Below are 26,547 nucleotides of genomic sequence, written 5' to 3' on the forward strand. Positions count from 1 at the left end.
CTTTTTCTATCCTCTGCTGGTCAAAATCCCTCTTGATCTTTGGTGAAAGGAGCCAACAAGTCATAAAATGGACCGATAAAGAAAGCAGGAGGAAGCCAAGGACGTTCCTCCAACTGGACTGCAATCTTCAAATAATTGAGGGTTATTATGTAATTGAGGTAAAAAGCCAATTAGCACAGAATTTGTAAATACTCAAAACTCTCCGTGGCTAAAACTTAGGCCCCTCATTGTTTTTTACCTGGGATCCTAAGATAGTTGGACTTCTACAAAGAAATAAGGCAAGAACAAGTCATAAACTAATTTAAATATTTTCTGTTAAAATTTTTTTGTTAAAAGTCTAGCATAATTCATGTATCTTAAGTAAAGATAAACAGCATAAAATAAATGGTTAAGCATCTTTACTTTGGTTTAGAATTCAAGACAAACTCATGTGAAATAACTATCATTACCTTCTACTTAATAAAAAAAAAAACAGCAAATATTTACTTTTTCTGTGCTAGGCACTTTGCCCTCATTGTCTCATCTGATAGTCATAACAACCCATTAATGGAAATAATATGATTCCCTTCTCATAGATGAGGACACTGAGGCTCAGAGACATTAAGTGCCTTGCCCGAGTTGACACAGCTAAGAGCTAAGGTGTACTAGTTATAATTATTTATCTCCTGGTGATCAGGAACAATGAATAATAAAAGTTTGTCAAGGAAGAGGAATAACGAAAAGCAGTTCTTCGTGGTAAGAAGTTTGGGGAAAGCTGTTATGCTGTTCTGGGAGCAAGAGTCACTTTCGGGGGCCAGGAGAACCTGAAGTGGCTTGGGCACCTGGATATTTGGCCCCATCTGTATGGTAAGAGATTACCAAAGGTGATGCTAGACAACTGAGCTTTGAAATGAACATGATGTCTAGAAAGGACAAGGACACACACACACACACACACACCTCTAAATTGATTTTACTAAAAAGATGGAAGCAGGGTTTGGTTGCCTCAGTCCTGAAGCTATACTATTGCTGCTATAATTATTCAGTCTTTTTCTTACACATCTGTGAGAGGGACTTCACGGGTATCACATCTTTTTTTTTTTCAGTGAGGCTTCTAGATCCTATTTAATGAGGAGTACAGCCAATAGGAGTGAGGTCTCAGAAACCAGACTACCTGGGTTCAAATCCAGGCTCCTTACTAGCTGTGTGACCTCAGTTCCTTAATCTTCTGTGCCTCAGTTTCTCCATCTGTACAACTGGGATAACAATCCTAATGCCTATTTGCTAATGTTGTAGGAATGGAAAGAGTGGTATTTGTAAAGCACCTGAAACAATGCCGGCCCCACAGGAAGCACTGGATAGATGATAGCTATTATTATTGCTGAATAAAGGACTCTAAGGAAATAGTAAAGAAATTGGTGTCTAGCTTTCAAAGAAAGTGAAAACAATAAAAAAAAAAATCAGATTAGGGGTCATGGCTAAGGGAATGGAGAATTTATTGTTGGGAAGAGCACTTGAGAAGTTTCTGGCACTGATTATATTTTGTTTCTTGACTAGGGTGGTATTTACACAGGTATTCAGATGTGTCAAGCTTTTTCTTGGGTTTTGAGAACTTTTCTGCATGTGTGTGTGTTTAATGTCACATTAGAAAAAGACAAAGAGGAGGAAGAGAGAGGAAGGTGGAGGAGGAAGAGTGGGGAGGAGAGAGTGGAGGAAGGGGAAGAGGCAGGGGAAGAGGAAGGAGAAAGGAGAGAGATAAGTTCCATCTGGTGTGACTTTCCTGTGATGAAGCACTTTTGCAGCAAATGGTCATTTCGCAGAAAATCGAAGCCAAGGTTTGTCTTTAACAACTGCTTTTCAGGTGAAAAAAACCCTGCCCTGGAGAGCAGATAAGTAGCATCTTGTTCAAAGTCAGTGAACAGCTGAGTTGCAATGCAATTCCAGAGGAACTGAATCCTAATCATCGGTTTGCTGTCAGGTCTGCAGGGATCAGGCGAGGCCGGGGTAGGGGACTAGGAGCTGAATGTTGTGAGCCCAGCTCTAAAACTAGACAGCGGGTGTGCATGGTTCATGAACCACTGTCGCCACTCCAGAAGAGCCGAGGTCTAGAGGAGATCTAGACACACAGCACCTGAGAAGAGGTTCTAACGAGTCAGTTTGTGGAGCACCAAAGAGGAGCAAAAGTCTGAAGACATCCCAGTGGCCAACTTGCAAGCGAGGAAGACTAACATCTCAGGAGGCCTTGAAAATTATCTTGACAACCTGTTCAACAGCAGAATTGGCAGGGCTGGGGCTTCTGCGGTTGGTGGCACTTCCGACATCATTGTGGAAAGCAGGAGAAGCAATTTAGGTAGGTAGAAGTGACACTTTACGGCTACTTATCATCCTCTGCTCCAGAAAAGAAACTCCAGGGAAAGTCCCACTGCTCACGAGTGTCCTGGCAGAGTGCTAGAGAAGTGCCAGTTCTGGCTGAGTAGGGAGGGATGGCTTTTAGAGTTGGAGGAATCTGAGGGACCTGTCAACTCCTTTTACAAGGACGATGGCCAGAGGCTAGGGAGGCAAAGGCACTACTCAAGATTACTTAAGTAAATTAGAAGCAGAGCCAGAAGCAGAATACAAATTTCCTGCTTGGCAAAAACTCCCAAAAAAGTCAGCGATTACTTGTAATGAAATAGACTGACTCAAAAATTTAAAAGAAATATGTTAAAAATATCGATGAGGGCTACATTAGTCCATAAGTCTCAAAATAAAACTCATCTGCCTTAAAATTAAAACATCAAATGCACAAGCATTGCAGTTCTAAGAAAGATTTCAGGATTCCTTCCTCACCCCTATTTTAAGAGTGCCACCTATGTCAGGAACATAATGGACTTGTAGAGATAAGCAGTGAGTAAGGCAGAGGAAGCCCTGCCCTTGATGAGCTCAGAGATGAGCAAGGAGAGGGAAAGAGAGAAAGACAGGAGAGGAGAGACAGAGAGAGGAGAGAGAGAGAGAGAGAGGCAGGCAGAGAGAGGGAGGCAGAGACAGAGAGACAGAAAGAGAGACAGAGAAAGACAGAGAGACAGAGACAGAGAAAACTAATAATCATAGAAAAATGAATTGCTTTGAAGAGAAAACACAGGCTGTTAGGAGAGCAAGTACAAGGTGGATTACACTGGAGGATGAGGAACCTTGCTCTTGGCTTCCTTCCCATCCCAAGATAAACTCTCAAGTATAGAACTCTCTTACGATCAAGTTTGTCACAACTGTAAATACCTTTCTCTAGATCTACAGGCTGGCTGAATCCTCAGGGTGAGTATTACAGCCTCAGGAATAAACTCCTCAAGCCCTCAGGGGAAACTTAGACACTCTTTCAAAGACCCGAGACACGTCTCCTGAACAACCCTAAACTCATAGCACACCTTTGCAGGGCACACGGTTTCTGCTATCTAGCAAGATATTTCCTACTGGGGCCATGTCATTCTATTCTTTTAACACAAATGCAAAGATGTTTGTTGGAATGTAAGCTTCACAAGATTAAGTTTCATTGTCTTGTTTGCCACTCTGCCCTTGGCACCTGGGGGGCATCTGGCACCCGGGAGTGTGCTCAGGCACTACTCTGCAAAACGAATCAGCATGCGATCATGAAGAATTCTCCTATTTTGGTTGGATAACATCAGAAAACCTAAAGTCAAGAATGAAAGCACTCACTATGTACCAGGGTACCAAGAGAAACCAGAGGGAGTCAAATGGAAATTGGACAGCAGAGACAAATTTATCAAATAGCCACTAGGAAATTCCCCAGTAGCTCTTTCATTATTTACCGCGCAGTCCAGGTCACGAGCTCTGTCAAGTCAGTCTGTCAGAAACCCTATTGCCTGGGACTCCCTAGGCCTGTGGAAAGAAACCATAAGTAGAACCTGGAAATTTGCAAGCTCCAGGATGAAGACACCTGGACAAAGGATGATGGACGCAGGGAGGAAGTGCCCTCCTATGTGCAACTTACAGTCTATAGGGAAGACAGATATTAACGCAAAGAATCAGATAATCACAATTGTGACCAGCATGCCACAGGGGAAAAGAACAGGATGCTAGGGAGGCGCGTGTCTCATGGGGCTCCTAACTTTGTGTATTTAGGGAGGAAGATTATGAGAGGCTTGCATGTGGAAGTTATATTTAAGCTAAGAACTAAAGGTTGGTAGAAATTAGTAGGTTCGTAGGCAGGCCAAATGTCAGGGGCAGCTTGGCCTTGGCCCTGAAATGGGGAGGCATCAGGCACATTTAAGGGACAGAGAGAAGGGGGTGTGGCCATAACATAGTGAACCAGAGGAAGAAAGGGGGTCAGAAGCTAGGCTCACAGGAGCAATGGACAGCCACTGAAGGGTGTAAGGAGAGAGGATGGGGTAGAGCTCACCTATCAGATTTTTTCTTTAAAATGATCATTCTGCTTATGTCTAATTTGGGACTAAGGATAACAGATGCAAAGATGAATATAATACCATCTCAGCATTTAGGTGCTCCCAGACCACTCTGGGATACAGATGAAAACACATACAGCAAGATACCTGAACTAATTCAATCTTTCTCATACTTCAGCATGCCTCTGAATCCCCTGGAGGGCTTGATAAAACAGACCGCTGGGCCCTACCCGCAGAGTTCTGATTTCATGCTTTTGCGGGGGTGAGGCCTGAGAATTTGCATTTCTAAGAAGTTTCTAGATGATGCTGAGGCTTCCAGTCTGGGGACCACACTTAGAGAGCCCTTGATGGAGTCAAATCATATGTATGGAATTAAATCTAACTGGTGGGGAGAAAGGATTTTTGTTAGAATCAAAGCCTGAGCAGAGTTTTGAGGAATGAATAGGAGTTCATTAGACAGAGAGGGCCACAGAAAGGCTACTCGAGGTATGGGAAAAATTATGAACAAAGAGGCCAGAAGCAGCTTGATTGGGTCTGAGAAACCACAGATGAGAAAGATGAGGCTGGCATGTCCCTGAGTAAGTGAAGCAAATGAGACGACAGGGGAGGAAGCCGCCACTCTCCTCAAGGGAAATATCACTGACTACACCAACTCTACTTAACAGGAGCCCATCCGTGGGAGGACAGAACATTTCGGAACCCCAGCCCCCAGCAGAGAGAGAGGCTGGCTGTGGCAGGCTGGGGCTCTCCTCCCTGTCTCTGGGAGGCTGGGCAGAATCGCCTGGGGCTAACACAGCTGCACACCAGTTTCTTCTGCTCTCAGAACAAGTCACAGTTCTTTTTTCTCTCAGGTGGCTTCGCCGAGGCCCACAGAAGAGGTCTCTGTATTGACTAAGGCTCTTGACTCTGCCAGCCTGGGAGAAATTAGGTCAGCTTCATCACCGCTGATGTCATAAAAGCAGCTTTCTTCATGGGAGCCCTGATGGCGGGTGGGGTAGGGAAGGGAGTTGAGGTCACCACTGAGGAGACTGCACAGGCTGCTAATGAAGAAAGGTGGATCCATGGGCAGCGCCTGCCTAAGACCTTTGAAGTTTCACTTGCCCTGTTTTATAGCTACACAGGGGGAGTAAACTGTACCTGCAGGCTGCTGCTCTTGGCCCTCCCTGGCAAGGGGGTGGAATTCACACTAATAACATCTGCCGGAAGATAAGTGCATCAGGTCGAAGAGCAAGGAGGGGATGCATCTGGCCTGTCCCTGTCCTTGTAGTGGGGAGCTCTAGGGCCCTCTGCTAAGTGTCATGAGCTCTCTGCTGTCTTGGCATATGTTCCACGTCAGGTAAGCCACCCTCTCAGTGCAGTTTGGTCAGTCCTTCAGAGTGCCTGAGGTCTCAGCAAGATGAAAAAGAAAGCATTTTATGTTTCCAACAAGGGCAGAGTCCATGCAAAATCAGAATGGAGGTGATTTGTTGAGGAGGTGTTTGCTTTTGCAGTTTCGAGCAGTTGTTTTCAAACACCTGGTTCACAGACCAGCTGCCTCGGAATTGAGGCACCTGATATACATTCAGATTCCTGACTCCAAAGGCCTGAGGTGCAGGACACCTTGTCGAAAGGCATCCAGATGAGGCTGATGATTCAACAGATTGTGAAAGCCTTGACCTGGTGCTCCAAATGTCAAAGAGACCTTGAATAAGGTAGTGGTCTCTGAGGAGTGGTCGTCCACAGATTGCTGCTCAAGTGCAATCATGCTCCTTGGTATTTACGCAAAAGAACTGAAAACTTATGTCCACACAAAAACCTGTACATGGATGTTTATAACAGCCTTATTTACGGTTGCCAAACTTGGAAGTAATCAAGATATTCTTCTTTAGGTAAATGGATAAATAGTATATCTAGACAATAGAATACTATTCAGCACTGAAAAAGAAATGTGCTATCAAGCTATGAAAAGACATGAAGGAAACTTAAATGCATATTACTAAGTGAAAGAATCTAATCTGAAAAGGTTATATACTCTATGATTGCCACCATATGCCTTCTGCAAAAAGCCAAAACATGGAGACAGTAAAAAGATTAGTGGTTGCTTGGGGTGGGTGGGTGTGTGGGGGTGGGAAATAGATAGAGCACGGAGGAATTTTTAGGGCAGTGAGACTATTCTGCATACTACAATGTGAATACTATCATTATACATTTGTCCAAAGCTGCAGAATGTACATCAAGAGTGAACCCTAATGCAAACTATGGACTTGAGGTATCAATATAAGTTAATTGATTGTATAAATGTATCACTCTGTGGGGTGTAGATGGCGGGTGGTTGTGCATGTGTGGAGGCAGCGGGTATTTGGGGAATCTCTGCTCAATTTTTCTATGAACCAAAAACTGCTCTCAAGAAATAAAGTATAATAATTTAAAACAAAACGAAACCAAACCAGCCAGCAGGTTGGATTTGACCTTCTGTCATAATTTGCATATCCTTGCTTAATCATATCTCTTGACCCCCACTACTAGGGCCTGCATTTTTGCTTTCAAACTTCTTTTGGCACTCTATGTCGCCACCATATCCTCGGCAAATGGCTACCAATGCTGGTTCAACCTTAATTCCGGGAGAAACCCATTACACAGTAGCCAGACGCACGGATATTGTATGGACTCCTATAGCCCCTTCTTCTCTCTATGCAGGGATTCCTGGTCTTAAGGACAAATGATAAAAATGGGCCACAGTCTGCAGAGAAAAATCAGGGTTCTTAGCTCCCAATAGGCAGCTCTTCAAGCACCTCAGCCCTTATACAAAGCACTGGGTTGCCCTTATTGAGTAAGTCAATAAAGGGTTAACAGTCAGCCCCAAAATGGTTTCAGTTCCAGTGCACCTTTAAAGTAACAGCCTGGGTCCGGATTAACATTCAAGAAAATAACCCCTCAGGAAAGTGCTCCATAATAAAAGGATTCTATTTCCACTCCACCCTTCACCTTTTTTTTAAAAAAAGTCTGAAACAAGCTCAGAAGCTTGTCAAGCTGAGTGAGTGATGAGTCAGACATTTAAGCAAACAGGTTTGCTCTTCTTGTGCTGCTCCACACCTGCTTCTGTGCTCTGTGGTGAGGGTGGGGCTTGCGCAAACACAGGCAGGCAGAGTTCATCCCAATCAAGGAGGTAGCATAGCCACCCACAGCACTGGTACAGGCATGGCCACCATGTTTTTTAAAGCTTTGACCTGCACAGTATAACTGCTGACTCTTCTTAAATTAACTACTTACACCTGTAAAATGTGTGATGCCACAAGCCAGATGCTTAGATGAAGACATGCCCTGACCCCGTGCCTTGAGAGGTCTGAGGTGTTTGTGGGCTAATGAAGGGGGTTTACTCTACCTCCTCACTTCTCCTGTCAGCAAGAAGCAGTCCTCAAATAGTAAAGCTGGGAGTAAAGAAGTTAGGTTTACTATATTAAATCATGTTACATTGCACTCTGACCTTGACTCTATGAGGTGGATATTATTCTCCTCATTCTACAGAGTGAAAAACTGAGGCTCAGAGAGATGATGATTGTCCAATGACCCAAAGCTAAATAAACATCAGAGATAGGGCTAGAACCCATCTCTACTGTCTTCTAGGGCACTTCTTCCTCCCCTACACCAGCTGGAGAGGACCTCCGCTCTGAGCTGGAGCAGCCCATGAGAATCCAGAAGTTTCTAGGGAAGTTGGAGGAGGCATAGATTTGGGCTTATACGCTAGAGTAGCTCCAGAGAATCGTGAGGATCCAAATTAAATCCAAGTACTGATATCACTCTCCCATAAATCTAGTCTACAGGGTTACGCTCTAAGCAAAATGGAGTTCTCAGACCCATGCGAGGTAACCAAGTTGGATTCATTGAGATATGGATGACATGGATTCATCTCACAGGCATTGCACTCAAACGAGGCTCTAAATACATATTTCCTAAAATTTTACTCATGATTACCCCTAGAGATTTATGCCTAGGAAGAAATTAAGTACAGCCTATTTATACTAATAAACTGCAGTCATATGAGAGAAAATAGGATTAAAAAAAATGAGACCCTCTAGTGTGTACTAGGAGCTTTTAAAGGTCTATATATCCTTTGACCTAAAGTTGCAGATTTTTCACAAACAAGGTCTCAATTCTCTGCTCCTTCTCGTAGCTGTGTCTTTTGCAATGTGACTTTACAACTTTTCCCACCCAAGAGTGGAGTCTGCTTCCCCAGTCTTTGAATCTGGGCTGCCCTTGTGACTAGCATTGGCCAATAGAATGTACCAGAAGTGATGGTGGGCCAATTTCACGTCTTGCACACTCTGCTTGCTCTCTTGGAATCCTGTCCAGCCATCACGTGACAAGCCAGGGCTGGCCTGCTAGAGGGTGAGACCACATGAGGCAGAGATAAGTTGTTTCAGCTGATGGCATCTTAGACAAGCTGGCCCTCACGCCATCTAGCAGATAAGAACAGACTATTCAGGCCAGTCTAGATAATAAGAACCACCTATATGGAGCCAACACAAATTGCTGACCCCAGAATTGTGATCTAAACATATGATGGTTATTTTAAGTCATAAGTTTTGGTCTAGTTTGTTTTGCAATAGCTTTATGATATACTCAATAACTTGTTTTGATAAGAATTTATCCTAGTAACACAGTCAAAAATTTCCAACAAAGTGTTGGAATATATTTAAAAAGCTCATCTCAGTGTTAATTATAATAGCAAAACAATTTTTATAAAAACTTAACCAATAATAACGGATTGGTTAAATAAATCTTGATGTATCCATACAATGCAATTTTATAGTGTAGCCATTTAATACACAGGGATCAAATCACTATGGTACAGCCACACTGCAGAGTACTCTGTAGGTATAAAAAAAATATGAAGAACGTCTCAACATCCTGCAGAAATCTCCAGGATATCAGGTTTAAAAAATAAATTGAAGAAGTATACCTAGCTGGGTTGAGAGGAGGGAGGATGAATAGGCAGAACACAGAGGAGTTTTAGAGCAGTGAAATACTCTGCATGATACTATAGTGATGGGTATATGTCATTATACATTTGCCAAAATCCATAGATGGTAGAACCTCAAGAGAGAACATTAACGTAAACTATGGACTTTGGGTGATAATAATGGGTTAATGAAGCCTCATCGATTGTAACAAATATACCGCTCTGGTGTGAGATTGATAGTGGGGAAGGCTGTGCATATGTGGGGAGAGGGGGATAAATGGCAACTCTGCTTTCCACTAGATCTTTCTGTGAACCTAAACTGCTTTTAAAAAGTCTTATTTAAAAAATATATGCATAGCTTCTCTAGAAGAGAGAAGGTTAACAAATATATGTATTTGCTTTTGGTTTGCAATGCAAGGAAAGAACAAAACAATTCTTAAATGGTTATGTATAGGAAGGGAAAGGAAATAAAGTATACAGAAACAGCTGCTGGAATTCTCTAAATGTCCCATGGTTTGAAGATTTGACTTAGGAACCATGTAAATATTTTGTGTAATTATTAAATAAAAATGTTTTAAATCCCCAAAGATGAAATCCAAAATGAAATAGACTAATAAGTGTATAGAATTGGTGGCATAACCATACAGAAGCCATTTCAAATGACTTTGAAACACAGTAAGTTGACCAGACACTGACATAGGATATAAACTAAGACTTTCCTCCTCCCACCCAAAAAAAGTTTTAAAACCTCTTAAATTGAATTCAATAATCATACAATCATATTGTTGATGATAGTGCTGGTATAATTATTTTGAGACTGTTGTGTATGTACTATGGAATAAAGTTTCTAGATAAGTACATTGGTGTTGTTCAGAACTAGAAAGGAATGTGTTACAAATATAAGATCGATGAGGTTAAGTTAAAAAAAACACTCCTGGAATTGCAAGAATTAGTATAAACTGTTGATGTATTTTATCTTTAACTAAAAAAAAAAATCCTTAGCTCTGACTATTAAAAAGTTCTGAAAATAATGACTAACAGCATTGAGCACCTTTAGTGCCCAGACTGTGGTCTCTAAATACAGTTTTTTACCAAAAGGCCTCCGTGAAGAAATGGCTGATTTGAGGTCTGAGACAAGAAATATCTGAGGTAAGTGTAAATTCATATAATATCAGAAAATCAAGGAAGCTATCAGATTACATCTATCATGTCAGTGGACACAGAAGCCAATCTGATGAGAACCTCATTTATCAAAGAGAGAAATTTGAGTGTCAATAAGAACTTTTACTGCAATAAATTAAATTTATGAGTTCATAGTGATAATTTTTGAAAATTCATTTTTCCTGTTAGCAGGTATTAGGAAACCAACTCATTTAAAAATATTTGGTAAATAAAGATAAAGAATCATTTATCTTGTCTTACCTTCACAATGTCCTTCAGGATACCATATAGTTGATGAGAGGAAGTTTATAAAATTATTCCATCTAATACATGAAAAAAGTAAAAGAATTAAAATATTATTTTGCAACTCCTGACAAATTAATGGATCTAGCCAAAAATTGTAAGTGGGGCTAACATCACAGAAAGAGAGACAACCAGACCTCCTGCGCCTCCTTATGGAAATTCACAACACTATTTATGAAATATTCTCACCAGAAGAGTTGAATCTAAACCTACCACGGTCTTTAGTGCTAACTACTAACTTACAGAAAACACAAGGAAAACAGGAACATGTCAAATGACAATATAGAGATGCAATCAGCACAACCAAATTGAGAGACAGTCTCAAAACAGATGACCCAGTTTCTTCAACAGATAAGTTGCAAAGGGAAAAACAAGTGAAGATAGATGATGGAAGGGGAATCTGTAGATTAAAAGAGACTTGAAAGATTTATGAACCAATGTCAATAATAATAACGATTATAAAACAACTAGGAAAATTGAGGCCCTGGTAAAGAAATTGATAAAGAAATATCAAATTACATTTATTACATTGATATTATCAAATTACTTTATCACATTGATAAATATCAAATTACTAGTACCATTTGAAAACATAATATCAGTTATTATTTATTGAGAATCTACTATGTACTCAGCATCATCCAAGATACCAGACACTCAGTATCTCATTTAATTCCCATAGCAATGCCATAGATAGCAGCTATTGGTCTCATTTTCCAGTGAGGCCCCAGGGGCGTAAAGTACTTTTCCCAAGACCATACAGCTATTTAGCCACGAACACTTATGCTTGCCTGTGACACACTCATTTAACTTATTTGGTATTATAGCAAAGCATCAGCTTCAGCTGGAATGCATAAGAGCCATAGAAAAATTTGGTAAGTTATGGCAGATTCTCTCAGAGGAAGTTTGTGGAATAACTTAAAATGATGATTATGGAGACTTCGCAGCAATTTAGAAGTATGTTTACGATTAAGTAATCTCAAAATTTTACATGTATTCTAATTTTAACTACCTTTAAAAAATACATAGGGCCAAATACTAAAAGGGAGCAGAGTCAAATGATAGATTTATTGTCTTAGGGTGATGGGATTTGGATAAATTTTATTTTGACTTTGTATTTTGCTTGTTAATGTTAAGTTACTATTATAAAACATGCAGCCCAGGTCCAGAAAATATTTTCTGACCCATATTTTATTTCTTTAGGATTCCATTTTCTGTTGAGGTAGTATATTTTCTATTGCTACTGTGACAAAATGCCGCAAATGCAGAGGCTTAAAACCACACATATCTTACAGTTTTTGAGGTCAGAAGTCCAAAATAAGTTTCACTGAGCTAAAATCAAGGTGCCAGCAGGCCTGCCTTCCTCCTGAAAGCTCTAAGGGGGAATTTGCTTCCTTGTCTTTTTCCAGCTTCCTTTTCCCACATTCCTTGGCTCATGGCCCCTTCCTTCGTCTTCAAAGCCAGTAGTGTAATGTTGCTGCATCTCCTTCACTACCTCTACTTCTGTCATCACGTCTCCTTCTGTGACTCTGACCCTCCTGCCTCTCTCTCATAAGAACCTTAGTGCTTACAGTGAACCCACTTGGATAATCCACAATAATCCCCCCATCTCAAGAGTCTGAACATAATAACATCTGCAAAGTGCCTTTTACCATGGTAGGGAACATAGTCACGGGTTCTGAAGATTAGGACGTGGACATCTTTGGGGGGGCCTTTTTGCACCTACCGTAGGTAGATCTTCCCACCATGTTGCTCACATGTTGCAGGGCACTGTGTGTTTCTGCATGCTGCCAACAAGGTCTTAAACAAATGAGAGAAATGAACAGTGGGAAAGTGGGTGTCGTGACAGGGTGGAGGACAGGTGAGCAGCCAGTGCACATCCCCAGAGCAGTGTGGAATCCTGGGGTCACCTCCAGCGTGCAGTCAATACTTCCTGGGAGGCAGCAGGGATGGGGCTACTGAGAGGTGTGGTCTTCGTGCAAGGCCAACTCCCAACAGGTGTTTAGGATTCCTGCCCAGGTCAGCTGAGCCTGAGCAGTTAAAAAGCAAACAAACAAACAAACAAGGACAAAAATAAAAACAAACAAACACAAAAAAAGCACCTTCCTATAACTGCAGGTATAATAACACCAAGGAGTAGGAAGCAGGACCTGGGGTTTTCTTGTAGTTACCCGGTGGCTGACAGAAACCTGAATGCTTGAGACTTGGAGAGTAGGAGCCTGGGAGCCCAAAATCCCTTCATGATAATCAAACCAGTGATAAGGAAAACCAAAATGAGTTGACTAAATGGCCAGTTCAGTCCATGCTGCTTTGAGAGTCAGGTTGTCCTATTGCCAGGTGCAGAGAGGCCACCCACATGCAGGGGGTAATGGGGCAACTGTGGGTGGTCTTGAAAGGCAACTGGCACTTTCCACAGTTTTAGAGGAAAAGCAGAGAGTGACAGCATCACCAGCTGGACCCATGTGGGGGCTGACATCATGGGAGTTGGCCAGGCCTTCTTCACATGAGGCTTCTCATTCCTCATGGCAAAGCCAAACAGTCTAGAAAAATACAAAGTGATGTTCCCTTTTGTTTTGGAGTTACTTTTCATTGACTGTTAAAAATCATATTGTTGCCTGTAACTTAGCAATACCAGTTTCCAAGATTTCCTGATTATTACTTTGGTCTTCTTGTTTGTTTTTGCCTTTAATCAATAGATTTTAAACTAAAGCAAGTTCTTGTTGATGAAAGTCCTATGAGATGCTTCATAAAATAAAGGATCATGGCCATGACCAATTAAGTTTGGGAAATAGACCGTTTTCGTTAGAGAACTATGGTGTGCACTAGCATTTCAGAGCTCTTAAGAAGTCCTGAAGTAAAGAGATCGATTTAATTTCATTTAACCCAGCGTTTTCCAACTTATCCTCTCATACAATCCTCATTTTTATTCCTAAATAACACTTCTTAACATTCAATAGAGTTAGTTTCCAAACAAGAAGATTTGAGGAATGCTGCTTCTCTGGACATTTCTGTTTGTCCACGGGTCTATTCTCACCCTTCTACTCTCTGCCTTGTGCTTGGAAAGGCTAACTTGTCTGAACTGCATCAGGAGCCTCCTGCCTTTGACTTCTATGGGGTCCAATCAAAGGATAGACAGAGAGTGAGGTCAAGGTATTTACTTCCCCAGCTCGTTCCTTTCAAGATTGCTCTCAATGCCATTTAAAAGCCACTGTGACCCTCTATACAGTTATTCTCTCCAGGTTCCAGTAACCTGTCCTTCCTCTTGCCCCTGCAGGCCAGGGTCTGTACCTACTCCTCAGGGTGGCTAATCCCAGCTTTCTGCTTCTACTTTGGCCTGTTTCCTTTAACTCTACCCACGCCTTGGTACTTGTCCCTTGAAAACACTCATCTCAATTACTTCATTTGCATATATCCCCTTTTTCCTGCTAGGATCCTGACTAATATACTGCTTTAAATCCACGAGGCGCTAACGAAAATGTCTGACATGGTAACATAAAAAAAATATTTTAAAATCTAGTTAACAACCATTTTCAGTTAGAATCCTGTAAATTATGCAAACAGAGCATAGACTGCCAGTGTAATGTTTAGATCTCTGAAATGGCTCACCCTGATGTCACTGGGCCATTGGTCCCTGTCCTGACTCATCACGCATTATAATCTCATAGACTTAAAAGGGCTTTGACAAGGCCACTGTCCACGAGTGCCCAGCCATAGCCTTAGCTGTCGACAAAAGACTTCTAGTTCCTTTTAGGATATTCAGATTTCTCAGTTGGAACACCAGTTAGGAAACTTAATTTTTTTGAAAAGCAGTTTTGATCCCAGATGCCAGACTATGACAGGCATCTGCAGTGGGCTCTCCTTTATAAATGGGATACCCTTTCATGTGCTTCTTGGCCAGGATTTTTGAAGACTAATGAAAAAACAAATTCAATAGATGGACTCTCTTCCTCGGTTGGTTATCAATCACATACTAATATCTTGAGTGTGTGTCAGAACCAGGGGCCTGGTGAGAGGAGAAATAGAAATGAATGAAAATGTTGATTCCCTCCCTTGAGAAATTTACAATATCATTAAAAAAAAATACATGCTCTCAACATTTGAGCCCAACCGTATAAAGCTTAAAAAGGGTTATTACAAATAGTATAGCTAAATAATATAGGTATAAATAAAAATCTTTATATTTTGTTCAGTGTTAAGGTAGATTTTATGTATTTGTCTGCCTGCAGGTCTGCCTGTGTGCATGCAAAAATAAATAAATAAATAAAGAGGGGAGCAAGTGTAGAAGCAGCACGGAATAAGGAAAAGAATTTTAGAGTTAATTATTTGGGTTAATTTGCATGGCATAGGTAAATAATTTTATCTTTTAAGATTTCCTTGTCTGAAAAATAAATAAAATAAATGCAATATACGTGTAGATAGGCATAGCTGTCCTGAAGATTCGATGAAAGAAAAACAAAGGAGCCTGATTGAGCTGGCGTTTTGGAAGCCCTCATCAAATGGCAGTTCCCTCTAGCCCCTCAGAGAAGAAATAGGCTCTAAAATCTATTTTTAGTTTATAAAAGCTTTATGGAGAAGGTAAGACTTTTAACAGCTTTTGACTAATATAAAGAAGGGGGCCAACAGAAATTATGACCCTTTCAGTTACTGCCAAAGGGAGAAAATCAGAAAATTGAAATAAAATCAAAGTGTCTACATAACAGTTATGCCATCTATTCTGTTGCCTCTAGAGAAAATGAAAACTTAAACCAGTCCAGAGGACACTCTTTTTTCTAAAGGAATTTCTAGAAAAGTAGTCCCATAAGCTACCTAGGTAATATCTTCTAGAGCCACTCGATTTTTATTTTCAACTCTTATATTCAAGCACTTCTCTCTGCATCTCAACACAGATTTTTATAACTGCAATTTCAGCTTCATACCCATTCCCAATCTTGTGTTCCTTGAGATATAAATTTACTTCATATCATGGAATTTCTCATTTCTTTTAAGCCGTTATTTGTATCCTCCCTTTTTCCAGTCTTCAAGAAAGTGTTATGTAGATACCAGGTCAACATGGGAAGGCGACTGGAAATAAATTTAATTTAGGTCCCAAGGTGCCTTAATACCAGGAAAACCTTTAAAACTAAGCTGGAGAAGAACTATTTTGTTTCTAAGAGCTTTTGGAAATCCTCCAAAGCCAGTTCACACATCTGCCATGACGTGTGTGTGTGTGTGTGTGTGTGCGCGCGCGCGCGCGCGTGTGTGTGTAAAACATTTGCAAACTGCTTGCTTCCTTGAGGACTATACCCTCTGTAACATCCCATGAGTTAGCCAACAGGCAAGGTGACCTCTGATGACTGCAAATAATGTCATCCCCAGAGCTTCAAATATCATTTAAAAAGAGGCAACATTCATTCCTGAACCACAGCACAGTTTACTTAGCAGGAAGGGATGGGGCCACTCTCTGAACTAGCAGAAGACTGAAGCAGAGCTGGCAGAGAAGGGATTCCTTGTTTGTTTCCCCCGGCTGTGCCCTGTGGATTGTAGTAATTAAGGGACAGGGTGGGGCTCTCTAGACTGAAAATGATAGGAAAGGTGCTGCCCTAATTACTGGATTTTATTGGGATGATACTTGAGGTGTGGTTATTACCATCTGTTGAAGTTCGTTAACTCGACCTCATAAATGGCAGGCTAGGGCTCTAAATAGAAATGGGAATATTACAGACCGCCCTGAAGTCTTTAAGTGGATGCCATTCAAAGACCAGGTCCAAATGGCTATCTTAAACACTGAGATGTGCTTGGTGTTTTTGCAAAAAGAAATCATTTTTGGAAAGAAGATAGCCCTGAATGCATGGCCTTCTTTGGTGTTCAGTGAGTTTTGAGCACCTGGGTACAGGCATATATGGCCCTGGCCCTCACTGAGTATATTGTAATTGCCCATTGAATTGCCTGTCTGCCCTGCTTGGCTGTAAAAATGTGACAGTTCCAATGACTGAGAAAGTGTAGTATACTCTAAAATCACATTGCAAGGACAACTAATGGAATAGGAAGGTCATGGGAAGCTTCCCTGCAGAGGTGACATTTCAGCCAAGACCTAAGGTAGGGCAGTCTATCCAGTCCAAAAGGCAAGGATGGCAATCCCACCTCCAGCACGGTTCATCAGATTGGTGCTTCTCAGACTTTAACGAGTGTACAGATCATCTCTCTGTCTTATTTAAATGTAGATTCTGACTCAGTAGGTCTTGGGGATACAGAGAGTCTGCATTTTCTAAAAGCTCCCAGGTACTGTTACTACTGGTCCAAAGATTACTCTCTTAATAGCAAGGTACTAGATGACCTTCTGAAGAACTTAGTTTCTCTATATTTTAGTTTCCTAGTCTGTAAAATGGGCTTCCAAGGACTGGAGAAACATGAATATGGATTAATTTGTAACATATTTTGACTTTACCACACTACTGATTAAATACTTGCTGATCAATTAATGAGTGTGTGTGTGTGTGTGTGTCAGGGTCCCTAGGAGACTTTCCAACTTGCTTTTCCTATATCTTGTCAACATTTTTCTTCACCTAGTTAAAGAATTTTTTTAAAAATCCTTTTCCTACTTCAGGTTTTGTACTATCGTTAGCCAGAAAACAGTTCCTAAAGTCGACTATATTATACAAAGGAATTGAATTATTCGAAATATTAAAGTTCTTCACTAAAAAATCAATTAATTTTGGAGGTTAACTGACTTACTGAGACATTTAATAACCCATGAGGAAAGGTAGGGCCTGTGTATGCTGATTTTATAACTAAGTGACAAGCATTTGCTGTCATACAGCCTTCTTGCTGTAATTAGCTTTCAGGTTAAACAGTATATCATTCATTTCAAAATTGCAAACTTTATACTTGCAATCAAACAGATGTTAAAGTCAGGGGCTTCATGACTAACTGTGAAGTTCATTGGTTGTTCTTTGACATTTTGGTTTTCCACAGCATCTCACCAAGAGTCTGAGTCAGGGTGTGAAGGCAATGCACGTGGCTCAGGCAAACCTAAATGGGGGCTGGGTTCATCTCAGATATAAAAGTGATAACAAAACATAAGCCAAATTCAGGCCAAGCAGACCTGGTCGTTTTTTGAAGGGAAATTACATATTCCATTGATTGGCTCATCAGAACTATTCTCTTTGAGAACACCTTGTTAATATTATTCTTCTTGCTATTTAGGACATTTGGGATCATGTTAAAAACTGCCAGTTCCTAACGACTGCCTGATTGCTCTTTTTGTTTAATTCATAGTCAGAATTATTTCTTAATAATTGTGTGTGTCATATGAGAATAAGAATGTGTTTTCTGCATTTCAGTGAGAAGATGCCATCCCTCCTTATTTCTTGAGCTTCAACTATGTGCTAGGTGCCCTGATGAGCCCTGATGAGCCCTGAGCAACCGGTGGTGAGTAAAACAGATGTGTGTTCTATCTTCATGGAGTTTTTAATCTAGTTGAGGGAGGCAGGAACTATGTCAGTAAACAAACAAGTTCACAACCTGAATAAGGTGCCCTGAAAAAGTTGAACAGGGTTCAGGGCTAGAGAACAGGGCAGAGGAGAGGGGTTTATTAGGATGGGCAGAAAGGATCTTGCTCAGAAGGTAGCATTTAAGCCTGAACTGAAGGATGAACAGAAGCCGCTGTGCAAAGGTCAAGTATTGTCAGCCGAAGGAATAGCATGTGCAAAGGCCTGGAGTATGTCCTTGTGTGTATCATTAAATCTCTCCATGCCTCAGTTTCCTCATTGGTAAAACAAAGAATAGTAATAGTCCCCCACCTCATATAGTTGTTGTGACAACAAAATGATGAACTAGTTAATACTTGTCTGACACTTTGTAAGTGCTGTGTAAGCGTTAGTTCTTATCACAAGTAATTTATTGTAAGAAGTGGAATAGGTGCTATACCAGTGACAAGACAAAGTACAACAAGGGCACAGAGGCAGGAAAAAGAATTTCCATTTGGGGACATCGGTGGAAGAAGCCATGGTTGAGGTAGCTTTGGAACTAGATTTGAAAGGATGGAGCAAATTTCACCCTCTAGAAGTGATGAAAGTAAAATCAGCCACCTGGGGATCATTTTTAGCTTCTCTTTTCCCTTATCTTTCACATGCAATGGATCATCCAGTCCTTTCTCTGATCACCCACCACTGCCTTTGTTTAAGCTTTTAGTGTGTCTTGTCTGCATCATTGCAATGACAACTGCCTCCTCATGGTTCTCCCTTCATACTTGTGCCCTTAAGTACAACAGTATATGAAAGTAATATGTGTACGTGCTTGTCTTCCTCAGGGACTGGGCCTGTTCCTTAGCGTTTCATAAAATGCTTGTTGAACTCAACTACTATCTGCTATTGTTCTCCTCCATATCCATGAGAGTCCAATGAGGGAAACAGAAGCCTTCCTAGGTGTTTCCAAAAGTGGGAATTGAACACAGGGAATTGTTTTGCAGGTGATAGAATTGCTGAGAGGCCAACAGGAGGTCTTAGGCAATCTAAAGATTAGCATCTGTAGAAAGCTGCTACCACTTCCAGAGTGGGGAGGAAGTGGAGCTGCCAGCACTGAGGCTGGCGTTACATGGCCAGGGATGAAACACGGCAGGAGCTGCCTGACAGGAACAGGGCTGATAGCAGGAGGGGCCCTCCAACAGAGGAAATGGAGAAATGTATCCACTGAAGGAGATGCTGCCAAAGGCAGAAGAAATTTAAAATACCATGGCTTCTCTCCCACTTCCTCCCTCCAAGCTCTGCCAGTGCCTGCCAATAATCTCACCTACCTGGAAGGCAATTGGAGAGGGATCCTGGAAAATGTAGTTCCCTGTGATAGCGCAGGGCCAGGAGGGTGGGGAGTGAGACTGGGAGCAAATAGGATACCTGCAGTCACCCCTCTGATTCTTACCCCACACTGCTATAACCGGTCTTTGTTTATTTGTTTGTTTGTTTGTTTGTTTGTTTGTTTGTTTCTTTCTTTCTTTTCTTTTTTCTTTCTTTCTTCTTTCTTTCCTTCTTCCTTCCTTCCTTCCTTCCTTCCTTCCTTCCTTTTTTCTTTCCTTCTTCCTTCTTCTCTCTCTCTCTCTCTCTCTCTCTCTCTCTCTCTCTCCCTCTTCCATTATTGAACTGAATTTATTAAAATAACAGAGACATTTAGTTATCACACATAGTGACAAGTTTAAGTTTGGGTGCTTCCAGATCTGATTCATCCAGGGCACCAGGTCAACCACTCTGTGATGTTCTGGCCTTTTTCTTATGGCTGGCAAGGTGGCTGCCACAGCCCCAAACACCTTCACAGTGCAACATCAAGGGAATGGTGCAGCATCAACCAGGCTAATGAGAGACATCGCCTTGAATGCTCTCCTGTTTTCTCAAGTAGGTAGAACATGATCAGCTACAAAAAGTCTAAGAAAGCCAGTGGCCCTCTTTTTTAGATTTTTGGACCCCAGGGTTTCTGGTTACTGAAGATTTTTTCCCATCTAACACTGTCCAGACACATAGTTCTGGAGGTCAGAAATCCAAAATGGGTCTCACTGGGTTGAAATCTAGGTGTCAGCAGAGCTGCATTCCTCCGGGACCAGTCTTTTGGATAAACTTCAGATCCGATCTTGTTGCTCCCCTCAGCTCCTCTAAATGTAAGCAGAATAGCAACTTGATGTCTGCAGGATAAAAACCAAACCTGTAGAGATAAAAAAAAAAAAAACAGGAATATATCTGAGAGCCTTGTCAGAGAGGACCTCTCTGAGAAGAGCCCCCCACAGCAGCGGTAAGACTTGACTCATCTCCACAGGGCAGTGGCATTGAGTGTGCTCCAGTTCCCAAAGCTGGGCCTGTCTGGATGTTCTCCAGTGTTATCAAAACAAGAATAAAAAATAGTAAATATCCAATGCACATTCAAATCACAATTGATGCTTTTTGAGGTACTTTCAGAAGCATTGTCTAATTTTATTCTTACAACCACAAGTAGAAGGGACATTATTATACCTCGGTAATTAGTGAGCACACAAGGCCACAGGAAGGTGAATTTTGATATGATTGGAGCTCAGAGATCAAAGGTTGTTTCCACCAGACCCGTAGGCGAACCCCCGTGTCTAAGCCTCTAACGGTCCTTGAAATCAGTATAGGGCCTCTATCAGGGCTTTTCAGTGCACAAAATGTATACCCGAAGTCACACATTAGTGTACGTTTATATAATAAAATAAACGTGAGGTTGATTTTTTTCCCATTGAAATTCAGTCTCCTTACCTCGGTAACTAAAATTATCTGGGAGAAAAGTGAATTATTAACTAATAAATTAAGTTTATGGTGGAAAAAGATAAGCTCAAACAGAGAGCGAGAGAGAGAGAGGAGAGGGCTGAGAAATACAATATGATTCTGTTATATGATCCTCTTCCTGTATATGCAGGCCTTTCTAAAATCCTCTTATGCTGTGTTCCTTGGCTAGAATTTTTATGTTAAGAGGGAGCAAGATGAATTTAGAAGAAAGGTTGTGAAAAGGGGATAAAATAAGGTAAAGAGAGCTTAAGTATAAATTGGCACAAAGGGCAATTTAATACCTATATCAATGTCCCTAAAAATGTACCTTTCCTTTGAACCAGCAATGTCATATATTAAGAATTTATCCCAAAGGCATAAATCATGGTTATTCACAAATATGCATATAAGAATACTTATTACAGCACTATGTATGAAAGTGACAAATTGTAAATAACCCAAATGTCCAATAGAGAATTTGTTCAGTAATCTATGGTACATTAGTACAATGGAATACCATGTGGCCATAGAAAATTATGATGTAAGAGAAAATAATTTTGAGCAATAAAACTTTATAGAAAAAATGTGCATACATAATATCCTTAATACTAACCATCCATGGGTGCTGTAATTACAGCTGATTAGTTTCTTTTCTTGCTTATTATGCATCTTCTAAAATTTCTGCACTGAATTTGATTTGGTTGTCTTTTTTTATTTTAAATTAAACATTTTTCAAATATTATGGCAAAGCCGAATAATTCTTTTTAATCAAGTTTAAGATGTATTCGATATATATAGAAAAAATTACCTTTTAGTATATAGTCCTGTAAGTTTTGACAAATGAATATGACACAATCAAGATAGAAATTTTCTGTCATCCTAATTCCCATAAGTCTCTCTGTAATTAATCCCTCCATAATCTCAGTCAAGCCCCTGGCAATCACTGATTTATTTTCTCTCATATGGTTTCTTTAACTTTTTTCTTAAACTTTTTAAATTAATTCATACTCGTACACGAATCAATAGTATATGGTATATCTATACCACAATATGTATATCCATTTATAAGTTGATGAACATTAGGGTTGCTTTTAGTTTGGGGCTACTATACTCTTACACAGGACTTGGTAAAGGTGCTATAGATACTTTCATACAGGACTTGGTATGGACATATGTTTTCATTTTATATATATTTCATAAATATCTAGAAGTGAGATTGCTGGGTCATGTGGTAAGTGCATGTTTATAAGAGAACAGCGAAAGTGTTATTTAAAGTGGCTGCACCATTCCAGGCCTTGCCAGCATTTGAGATTATCAGATTTTTCTATTTGTTTTTACTTTTTAAAAGCCATTCTGCTTATTTTTATTTTTTAAAAGCCATTCTGCTAGGCATATAGTGATATTTCGTGGTTTTAATTTGCATTTATTTAATAACTAATGATATTAGGCATCACCGCAACTCTTCAAAAGTGAGATAAGCACATATTTTTCCTCTCGTGTCTCAAAATTTAAATAAAATGGGAATTGCTCTGTGGAAATTAATGAGTGCAAAGAACATGCTTTATCACTTTCAATCCAAAAAATTGACTATGGAAGTTAGTTAAAACATTGATTAATCTAGCCCCTTTTCCTGGGTAAGGGAATGTTTGTATAGCTATCTCATTTCATGGATCAAATAAGGCCAGAGCTACTTCACAAGTGTTTTATGATCTGCAAGAATTCAAAGTCATACACTGACCTCCATTTTACATAGTGTTTCATATGAGTTAAAGGCCAATAAAAAAAAAATGTAAAGTATAATGTTTCTGAACAAAAATACTTGAAATCAATAATGAACTGGCTGAGAGTAAAATCAAAATGAAAAACAAAAGTCCTTATCCCTATGACATCATTCAAAGACAAAAGCTTGGGGTCGAACAAATTTTCACAGCACTCACATTTCAGAAATCACAGTATCCCTCTCTGCCCACCTGTGTCTCAGACTTGGGACTGGCAAAAACTGTAGAGCTTTGAAAAGAAATTATCTTCCAAAGTCTCTTTCCATTCCCCATGTGCGAACAGAAACTACCTCAGGACCCATGGGCAAACAAAGAAATCCAGACTGAAGTAAAAGGAGGGAAATGGTGAACATCATGGTCAAAGCTTTGAACAAATATCTTCTTTTATTGGGCTGCACTCTTTTTTTGATACTTAGAAATAAAGAGTGGGGCATAGAGGAAGGGAAGGATCAGTGACATCAAATACATTCGCCAAATCAATACAGCGTAACACAGTTTGCTCCCTGTTTCTCTAGGAAACTTTTGGAATCTTAGAAAGTGATGCAATGTACAATTCAGATTTTTTCTCAATGTCCAAAACAAAGAAATCTTTACACAGATGGGACAGGAGCTAAATAAATAGGTGTGAGGAAAGATCCAGGACTTTATAATGATGCCTCTTTATGGACCCTTTAACGATGAGACTTTAAGTATTTTTGTAGAGGGCAAAAGTGTGGGTCAGGCCTTCCTCAGAACTCTGTTGTCCCCATTAGCACTTGGAGTTTACTGCATTGAATTATAGTTAATTGTCCTCATGGAAATGCCTGTTCCCTTCTGACTAAATCTTAAGTTCCCAAGGGCAAGAACTCCCACAGCATAGCACAGTAATGTCTTATATACAATAGGAATGCAATAAATCTTTACCGATTGACATTGATTGACATAAACATCAAGGGCATATATTGCTTTCAGATTTAAAAAAATGATTGAAATAGTCTCAGACAACTCCTAGAATAACAATACAAAATGTTTGGACTTCTTCCATGATGAAATTTTTAACATAGAATTTTAACATAGAATTTTAAAATTTTAGTGTATTTTGCAACATTATCATATACATACCTTTCAGTTTCCTTTGCAACCCTGTGAGTCTAAGCAAAAAAACAAATTTGAACTTTTATATTTCCATCCACCCTTAAAGCCATCAAAAAGGTGTTATTAAACACAATGTGTTCATATATATAGTGATTAGAATGGTGCCTGGCATACATAAGGGTGTGTCTGCAGTTATTACTGAAAGTACCTGTGGCAGATTGGATTACTGTTCATAGCCCTTGCATTCCCCTTTAATGCTATTATATATATGTCCACTCTGCCATGTAGCTGTGAGGACAGTGTAAAATGGTACGTGTGTATGTGTGTGTGTATGTTATCATGTCTGGAACATAATAAGTGCTCGTTAAGAACTTATTGGCTAAATAAATGCCTAAACTTGATTTAAAAAAAAAATCCTCCCTCTATGTCTCATATATATATCAATATTGTGACCATGTTCTTCACTTTGAAGGTACTGTATAAGTCAGTTGTTGCTGTAATAAGAGTATATAACACTTAATATAACAAACTCTGTGTGTGTGAGTGTGTGTGTGTGTGTGTGTGTGTGTGTGTGTGTGTGTACACATATAGACTCTCCCTGCCTAACTTTGGTCTTTATAACTTGCTAGACTGATGAAATGTTAGCAGATATAATTCAAGCAGAGGCTTTAAATGTATTTTTATGGCCTGGTTTGGGCTCTTATGTTTCTGAATCCACCATGAACAGTATATGCCTCTGGTAGCTGCTGATCTTACAATGAGAGACTCAAAGAGCAGACTTGAACCCAAATTAAAATAGAGCCACCCAGAAAACACACAGATCCATGACCCAAAGACCCAGATTTTGTAAGCCACTAAGGTTTTTAGAATTCTTTGTTATACGCTATTATCACAGCAATAGGCAACTAATTCATATCCTTCAAAGAAAAGAACATGATCACAGTACTGATATATATATATAAGACATGGAGGAAGGGTCCTTTTGTTCTCAAGTTTAGGCATTTATTTAGCCAATAAATTCTTAATGAGCACTTATTACATTCCAGACATGGTAATAGAGATTTAAAATTAACAATATTAAGAAAAAAGGGGTCCAAATGAGTGCAGAAGATTGTTTTAGCTTCTTCTTTCCCCAGTGACTGGGTGTCCAAATCTTTGTCCCCTATCTCACCCTCCAAACACCTAATCCCCCATATCCACCACATACGCAGCCCTGTCCCTTTCCCTAGGCTGGGAGATTTCCGGCCGAAGGTGGAAACTTTGCAGTTCCTTACATTTTTCCGAGTGTCTGCAGCTGACTGCGATCTAAGCCTAGTTTGCGGAACTTCAGGACATTTGGGTGCTGCTTGTTACTGTCCTGCCTGCCTGGCAGGTCTCTGCACCTCATAGCATCTCTCATTCCAGGTATCCCAGGGCTGTAGCCCCACCATTACTGAAATATCTCCAATAATGAGATATTTCCAGGTAACCAGGTTAACTCTTAAAAATCAAAAGATCTCTCAACATTCAGCCTGCTTTTTTTTCTCAGCTCATCTGCCTCTGAGTACTTAGGTGCCCAGACAATGCTTGAGAAGGCCACATCATGGAAGCAGGAACAGAGAAAAATTTCGAAGGGTTGCTGTTTGGTTCTCCCTTCACCTGGGTCTCAGTGCCTTCTGGTTGCAAAAATTGTGTGAAGCACAGACTTCAAAGCAAGGAATATTAGCAGAGATAGAGAGGGGCACTACAGAGTCATAAAGGGGATCAATTTACCAGGGAGACATAACAATACTAAATGTATATGTATCGAACAACAGAGCTTCAAAATATATAGAGCAAATATTAATAGAATAGAAAGGAAAAATAGACAAATCTTTCATTATAGTTGGAGGTTTCAACACTCTTCTCTCAGTAATCAACAGAATAAGCAGATAGAAAAATCAGTAAGGCTAGAAAAGACCTGTGAACAACACTATCAACCAACCTGACCTGATTGGTATTTTTAGAAAACTCCAAAATGTCAATATACTTTCTTTTCAAGTACACATGGAACATTTACCAAGGTAAACAATGTACTTAGCCATAAAACACACTTCAAAAAATTTTTTTAATTGAAATTATGCAAAGAATTTCTAAGACTACAATAGAATTAAATTAGAAATCAACATCAGAAATACAGCAGGAAAATCCCCAAATATTTGGAAATTAAACAACATACATCTAAATAACTCATAGATAGATCAGAGAGGGTTTCACAAGGGGAATTAGAATATTTTGAGTTAAGTAAAAGTAAAAACAAAGCTTATAAAAATTTGTAGGTTACACCTAATGCAGAAAGTGGAGGAAAATTTATAAGATTATATGCTTATGTTAGAAATAAAAGAAAAGATGCAAGTTAATCGTTGAAATTTTTACCTTAAGAAACTATAAAAAGAAGAGCAAATTAAATACAAAGCAAGCAGAAGAAAGAAAATGATAAAAATAAGATCAGAAATCAATGAAATTGAAAACAGAAAAACCAGAGAGCTCGCTGGTTCTTCATGGAAACCAATGAAAGTAATAAACATTTAGCCAAACTAGTCAATAAAAAAGAGAGACAAGACACAAATTACCAATATCAGCAATAAGAGAGGCAATATCTCTATAGATACTGTAGTAGACATTAAAAGGAAAATAAACGAATATTATGAAAAACTCTA

This window comes from Pteropus medius, unplaced genomic scaffold (assembly GCF_902729225.1).
Source record: "Pteropus medius unplaced genomic scaffold, Ma_sr-lr_union100, whole genome shotgun sequence".
Classification (NCBI taxonomy): Eukaryota; Metazoa; Chordata; class Mammalia; order Chiroptera; family Pteropodidae; genus Pteropus; species Pteropus medius.